This window comes from Dipodomys spectabilis, unplaced genomic scaffold, assembly GCF_019054845.1.
Source record: "Dipodomys spectabilis isolate Male_0828 unplaced genomic scaffold, ASM1905484v1 ptg000527l, whole genome shotgun sequence".
NCBI lineage: Eukaryota > Metazoa > Chordata > Mammalia > Rodentia > Heteromyidae > Dipodomys > Dipodomys spectabilis.
In genome coordinates, this window is record NW_024871204.1 from 890,945 (window position 1) to 897,493 (window position 6,549).

At 36.1% G+C, this 6,549-nt stretch overlaps 1 pseudogene; it reads right to left on the reverse strand.

Moving 5' to 3' along the window:
- Positions 1–562: 562 nt before the first annotated feature.
- Positions 563–662, reverse strand: LOC122099666 (annotated as a pseudogene).
- Between the last annotated feature and the right edge of the window lie 5,887 nt (positions 663–6,549).

Below are 6,549 nucleotides of genomic sequence, written 5' to 3' on the forward strand. Positions count from 1 at the left end.
TCAAGTGAATTGCCTGACTTTGATGTCAAAATGTATTCATGATTTGTTTGTATACATCTATAATGATTTCTGCAGAGTTTGTGTTTTTTAAATCAGAATTCATTTTAACTTATCTGTTGAAATGTGTAGTACAGAAACTAAAGATATTTCTGGTTTTTTTCTGAAAAAAGTATATTTTAATCTAATCTGTATTTTGTTTGTATAATATCCATAATCTATTTCATTCTCTCCTAGATATAATAGTTTGAATTCTACATTGTTTTATAATATATAGGTTCATTTTTAAATGTGTTATTTCAGATAGCATTCCATATAGAAACAGTTTAACATTCCTTTTTTTCCTAGGTCCTTATAGTATGTTATTTCTTTGGAATAAAATGACGATGTTATCTAATTTCAAACGTTTTGTAAAGATTATGCTATGTAAAGGCCTTTCTAAGGTGAGGATTTAATACACTGATGTCAAACTAACTTTTAGTTCAATTAATTACATGTATTGTTACATTTTTATTTTTGTAATCATTTTTAATAACTGTTTTTCATTTCTTGCATCTGAAGAATGAAAAATATGGCATACTTCACAAATTTTCATATCATCCTCGTACAAGTGCCATGTTAATCTCTGTATTGTTGTAATTTGGGTAAACGTGCTGCTGAAGCATGTCATATCCTGTAAATTTACATAGTTAATGATGCAGTCTTTATAAAGGCATATATCCTTGGTTGACTGTTTGTAACCAGGAAAACTTATTGTTCCCAAAATGCTATTGATCTTAATTCTCTAAAATTCTGTGTATATTGGAAAACTTACATTGTTTGGTCGATTGCTCACATTTGCAATTTTTTTTTGCAATGACTATTTTAAGTCTTTTTCAATTAAATTTGATCATACTTTGAAGCCTTTATAGCTAGATCCAAAGGTGATGGCTTTTCAAGTACTTATTTATCAACTGAGTTAGCTTTGTGGAGCTAATGGATTCAAAATAAGCCTTGCTTAAGAGCTACTTCTAAACCTCTGCAGCTTAAAATTTCCTAAATGAGGTCTTACTGGCACAAATGTCTACCTGACCCTTCACTCTTCTTCCATGTAGCAACAGACCAACCAGAATATCTTACCCTGACAGCATAGATTTCCTTTTTGGAACAAAACTAATCTTAGTTAAGAGGGATTATAGAGAAATGAACAGTTAAGACAGAATCGTTTAGACTAGAAGGTATTTTATCAAAATATAATTGTTTGTTATATCTAACATTTTAAAAGTAGCTAAAGCCAAGAAGGTGAAAATAAATTCATATGCATGATTACCTAATGTCCTGGCCAGGCTACCATCCAACCAGGCAGGAATTTACACTACTGCCTTTCTTTCACCAAATATTTTCATAGGTACAAGAGAAGTCTATATGTTTCTCCTTGATATTAGGCCTTAAATTGGTAATGGTTTAATCACAGTGTTTCATCTTGCCTCTAGGCTGTAAATCTACAAATGGTAAAGCTTTAGGTCCAACTCTACCAAACACTGAGGTAGAAATAATGGAATAATACTTTAAAACACAGTTGCCTTTGATACCCTAACCACAACATTGCAACCACAGTTTTTGAGTAGCTTCCTCACGCTTATGATATTCCTGTATAATCTTTTGGGATGCCTCCTCTCTCTCCCTATCACGCTCATACAGAGTCCTTTGTAAATTGTCAAACTTCTCATTTATCATGTTTGCCACCAGTGTTTGTAGAGCTATTTGGGAACTCTCCTCTGGATTGTTCATTATCTGATCTGACCCCTGATTATCAAGATTGGGAATTGAGATACCCGGATTTGCCATTTTTCTTGTGTTTTTCCGGCTTACTCTGCCCATTTGAGATGAAAATAGCACCAGTTTTGTGCTAGAACACTATCTTAAGGCAACCATCAACCAACGTTTGCATTTATACAGTCAATAGTCTACAAATACAATCTAGTTCAACAGATACATCTATTCAACATCAAACAACTATATGTTAATGGGCTTCAAACCGCAGAGAAGAATTTGGAAAACCAGAAATTTTTAGGGTTAGGGAGAGATGTGGGTAAAAATTAGGAATAGATTGGTGTGGGGAGGCACAGGGAGAGTTAACTATGTCCTAATCTCAATGCAGGAAATAGGTTGGGTAGGATGCAAGTAGAGAGGGAGAGAAAAAGAAGAAAGGGAAAGGGAAATGAAAAGAGACCAGAAAAAAAATTAGAAACGTAAAAATTAATATAGTTATGGAGATTGAAAGACCATCTATTTAGTGAGGAATGTGAATATAATGAGAAAACAGGAGGGAGATAGAGGAGATGTGAAAAACTTTAAAAATGCTTAAAATGCTTAAAATATTATATAGATATAAAGAGGTAATACTGCTATTAAGGAATTTAAGTCTCAGAGGTTCTGGATTGAGTAATAAATTTGTGGATTAAGTGTGTACACAATGGGGGATAGGGTCTACTAGTTAACTATGGGTTTATCTGATGATGTGCAGGGCAAGAGTTAAGTCACATACAGAGGAACAAAAGAAAGGAAAAGGTGAAAAGGATAAGAAAGGGAGAAAAAAAAAGATCAGAAGTTCAGTAGAGCTAGACAAAAAACAAAAAGATAAGAAAGAAAGAAAAAGAGAGAGAAGACAAGAAAAGAAAGGAAAACGTACATTCACGTATTCCTAAAATAAAAATTATAAGAGGGAAAAAAAAGTTACTGGAAAACAATTATTTTTTCAAAAAAGGCAAAAATTAAAGATTAATAAAAGTTTTAGAAAAGGAAAAAAATTTTTTTTATGTATATAAGGTACCAAAAAAAAAAAAAAGAAAAGAAGAAAAAAAAAGTTCTTTGATTTTTTTTTTTATTTTTTTGGGAGGGGTGGGAAGAATCCTGTATCTCCCTTTTGTCTGTACCCAGCCTCTTGTTGTAGTCTCTGGTCAGCTTGAGGTCCTGTGGCTTGATTGGTTTCTTGAGTCAGTTTGTTCAAACAGGCAGAAAAATGCTCTGCTTTACCCAAGATTTTGAGATTCCCCCTCCCAGGTTAGTTTAATGGGAGGGTGATCTGCTTTAAGAATCACAAAAGAGGGGTGATGAGGCTAGGTTCTGGTAGAGTTGAGGCCTTTCAACAAACAGTAGCTTTTCCCTGGGGCTATTTTGTGAAAAATTCACAGAGCCCACCCTGGAGCCATTCTCAGGGTTTCTGTTTTTCAATTGATTGTGGAGGCTGCTAGAGGGAGGGGCAGCCTCTGGCTCTGGTTACCCAGTGAGGAAAGCCACTCCAATGGCTGGTGCCTGAGCTGGGTGACTTTTCCCTAGATGGAGCTGAGTCTGGCAGGTCACTTTGCCGTTAAGTTCTTGTGACCTGTTATATGACTCGTTTTATTCCAAGGCCTGAGTTGGAGCTAGCAGCTCCTCCGAGCTTTGTCGGTATCCAAGATGGAGATCACCGGTGCTGGGCGGGGAGGGGTGGCCTTCCCTCCTCTGCTCCTGGAGAAGGAGTGAGGATGTTGGGCTTCTACTCACGCCGAGTCTTGGATCCTGGGTCGTCTCTGGTCTGCAAACTGCAGTATGAAGATGTCTGCTCCTTGTCGGTTCTTGCTGGTGTTGAGTAGAATCCTCTCACCCGCTGCGTCTGGCTCCTTCGTCCCGGACTCTCTGTCAATGATATAATTCATGAATTGTAAAACTGAGAAACATTAGAATTTAAACAAATAATTTATCATTATTGTTTTATTTCTGTGAATTAATGTAATAATTCAAAGTGTATTCTACACTTAACACTCATCTTAACATCAAATAATAAATTATTTCACATGACTCGGTTTTAGGTGGAAGGATTCAGAACTGTGGTAAAATTCACACCACACAATACACGAGGGAATTACCCCTCTCATCAAGTTTAAGTTGTGGAAATTTGATTTCTACATGAATGTTATATTTCTGTCTAGGTGACATCTATACAAGTATATACAATTATATGCATGAGGAGTACTTCAGATGATACTTAAAAGTCATATTCATTAATTAAATTTTTATGATTTTGTACCAAATAAATATTTATAGAGAGACTGAATTTCTGATTAGATGATGGTGTATGTAGGCCAGATTATGCATATTGAGGCTTATTTTATATTCCTGATATTGTTTCTACAGTTAAATTTAATTTTCCATAACTGGGTTAAGTGTATTATGTTGGTATTATGAAAGTAATTCTTTGCCATTAATCCTTTGCCAGTTGTCTAATACTAATATAATTTATCCATGTGTTAGAAGTAATGGAAATAACAACAGATATAAGCAAGATAAATCAGTCTGAAGTAGAAAAGTATTTTCACCTTTATTTTGATAGCTGGTCCTCTTTTACACTACAGAATATCCTTGGGAAAATGTGCTCCAGGCTGGCCACAACTGCAGAATATTATGGTTTGATCTATCATAAGAGAAGGAAGGATGTGGAACCTCCCTTCCAAAAGTCTGCTTCCAGGCTTGTGATCTGCTTTATGGTGGTTACTTGAAAATGAACATTTTTCACAGTCAACCTTGAAAAGCCATCTTGATAGACCATTTCTGTAAGTGTATTACTACAGAGTTATTCATGGCTTTGTAAAGATGCCAGATTGCCTCATTTTGAGACAATTTAACAGGAATTTAGTCACCAGTTCTTTGTATCTTCCAGGGAAAAACCAATTGACTCTAGGCCAGGGAATCACTGGGGCCCAGAGACGCTAATACCTTGAATAGTAATCCTAGACCTCTAAAACTAAACACACACACACACATACACACAAATCAAACAATCAAACAAACAAAAAAATTCCAGTTAGTACAACCAGTCAGGTCTGCTATCACAGCCTACTTAAAATCAGGCAAAAAAAGAGAAGCTGAGAGTTATTTAGATGATAACTAATATATTTTTTATGAGGCAGACTGAAATGAGACCCCAGAGAGAGGGTCAGGAAGACTGATCAGAGAGACTAAAATTGGTCACACAAAAATTGGAAAATAAAATTCCTTGCAGAACAAATAAATCATAGTAAGCCTGCACATATAAGAACAAGACAGCAGACCAAATTCCAGAAATGCACATTTTCTTAGAGGTCAGCTTAATGAATTATCAATGGAAATATTTGAATTCTTAAATATTTGACGACATGTGGAAGAAGGCTGAAGAGAAAGAAAATGCCATCACTCTGTTAGGAGGTCCAACATCACATTAGGAAGTAATCAAGCACAGATTTGTAATAAAAGAGTATCTCTGTACAGTATGTTCTCAAATAAAATAAAATTAAATTAAAAACAAGAGTAAATAATTATTCCAAATGAGAGCTTCATTTGTTTTGATCTAAGAGTTCTTGATTTAGGTGCTAGCAATTACCATACAATTGATCCAGTCCCACAGCTGAGTTAATACTGACCGCAGTATTCCCACATGAAGGAAAAGAGAAAATTTACAAATGTCTGATGAAATGAGTAGAGGGTGAAGTGTTCTAATAGTGATATCTGAGGTTTAGACACAGGTGATGAGGTCGATTTTCTTTTCTAAAAATCCCCCATTTTTAGCCTGGTGCCAGTGGCTCACAGCTGTAATCTTACCTACTCAGGAAGCTGAGATCTGAGGACGGCGGTTCAAAGCCAACCTAGGCAGGAAAGTTCCTGAGACTCTTACCTCCATTTAACCACCAGAAAACCAGAAGTGGCACTGTGGCTCAAGAGGTGGAGCACTCACCTTGACTTGAAGAGCTCAGGGACAGTGTCCAAGTCCATACTCCAAGCCCCTCGGCCAACAACAAAAATCTCCCTTTTCTTGGACTGCCTACATCATTTACTAACATTCAACAAAGAAGCCATTTTGTCAACCACTACATTTAAGTCCTATTCTAGCTACTGCAAATAGAATGATTTGCTATCCTATGTCAAAAGGTTCATCTTTGCGGAAACAAATACCAGCAGTTCTAAGGTTTTTTTTCCAGTCCTTGATCTCTGGGCCTGGGCCCAGAACATGGTTATGCTGGTAGTTTTCATGTGAGCTTGTTTGTTATTTATTGGATTACTGCCAATGAGGGTAATTACTGGGTCTAAAGGGAGATCAATGTTTAGTCTTTTCAGGAAACTCCGTACTGCATTCCACAGTGGTTGAACAAGTTTAGTTTCCCACCAACAGTGTAATAGAGTTCCCAATTGGTTACATCCATGCCAGCATTTTCTATTGCTAGTTTTCTTGATAATGGCCATTCTAATTAGGATGAGGTAGAATCTGTCTTGTTTACTTGTAGATTTGTGGGCACCTTCTAGCTACCATGAATGAATCCATGAAATCTATATTGCTCAGAGTCTGCATTCCTTTCTCTTTTCTCTTAGTATAATTTTCCCAAGCCTTTCATTTTCCTTAATACTGGTGAAAAGTCATCCTTTCTGATGGGTGAATAGAATTCCAGTGTGCGCTTGCGCGCGCGCACATGTACATGTGTGTGTGTGTGTGTGATGATTATCGGCCCATGAGTTGATTTCTATGTCTTCTGTTTCATGTGTACTTTTGTAATTCCATATTAA